Here is a 1229-nt window from a genome sequence, read left to right as displayed (position 1 = left end):
GCTGGGTTTGTCCCTATTTTACCCAGCACTGGGTTGTATTTAACCCAGCATTTTTTAGAGTGTACTATCAAATAACTCCCACATATGATTATCTTCAAGTATTTGTGTATGAGTTATGAATGAAGACAAATTAGCTACATAAAGCTATATAAATTGTTATAGTTATAGCTGTATCACATTTTGTCATTAGATTGTTGTCTCATGAAAGTTAACACTTGCAATGCTATCACTATAGTCATGCATTCCACTCATACAATACCACGACTGAGGTGCCCTTGAGCAAGGCACCGAACCCCCAACTGCTCCCCGGGCGCCGCAGCATAAATGGCTGCCCACTGCTCCGGGTGTGTGTTCACGGTGTGTGTGTGTTCACTGCTGTGTGTGTGCACTTAGGATGGGTAAATGCAGAGCACTAATTCCGAGTATGGGTCACCATACTTGGCCACATGTCACGTCACTTTTCACGTCACTCACTTTTACATGTCACTGCCTGTCTTTAACATGGTCTCCTCTGTCAGTTTTAGTTCACTGCAAAACCAACTTGGTCCCACAATAATGGTAAAGTTCATAATCAACATCAGCTTCTTTTCTGATTTTCAAAGCATTAACATAATCACTTCTACCAGATAAATGAAAGAAAAACAGATGGGTAAACACTGTCTGTGATCTGGGCTGGAGACCTTTATCTTGTCCACCCAGAGCCTGAGTGAAAGTGAAAGCCCTGCTCGCCCATTTGGTTCTTCACTTCTTGAGGATCAACATGTTACAGTGACTGATTAATTTATGAGATAAAGCCAGTGAGGATTTCTCTCTTTATGAGGGGCATTTTCCTGTTTCTTTAGGTGTGGGGGTTTCAGCCACCCTGTGATAATGGGTCCTGCGTTGTGTTAAGTAAAGTGGGTGACAGGTGTGAGCTTGCAAAAAAAATGGCTGCTACCTCCCATGATGCCTCATGGGGGGACGGCCAATGGGGCATGGCAATGTAGTGATGATGCTCAGTAGCCAAGGGGTATATAAAGTAAAACCACCATGTTAACACTTCTGAGTAGTTGGAGCATTCCCAGCCTTGCCTCGGGTGTAGGGATTGCAAGGGGAAAAGCAAAACTACACGGATAAGACCCTGTGTAGTTTTGTTTTTTGGAGATATTTCGGGGCTCAACTGTTCTCACACTGTGTTTTCTGAAATCATATCTGGATAAGGACTTTGTTTCAGTAGACAAAACCCTTTG

Source organism: Sinocyclocheilus anshuiensis, unplaced genomic scaffold, assembly GCF_001515605.1.
Source record: "Sinocyclocheilus anshuiensis isolate Anshui unplaced genomic scaffold, SAMN03320099.WGS_v1.1 scaffold18, whole genome shotgun sequence".
NCBI lineage: Eukaryota > Metazoa > Chordata > Actinopteri > Cypriniformes > Cyprinidae > Sinocyclocheilus > Sinocyclocheilus anshuiensis.
This window is presented reverse-complemented; position numbering follows the sequence as displayed.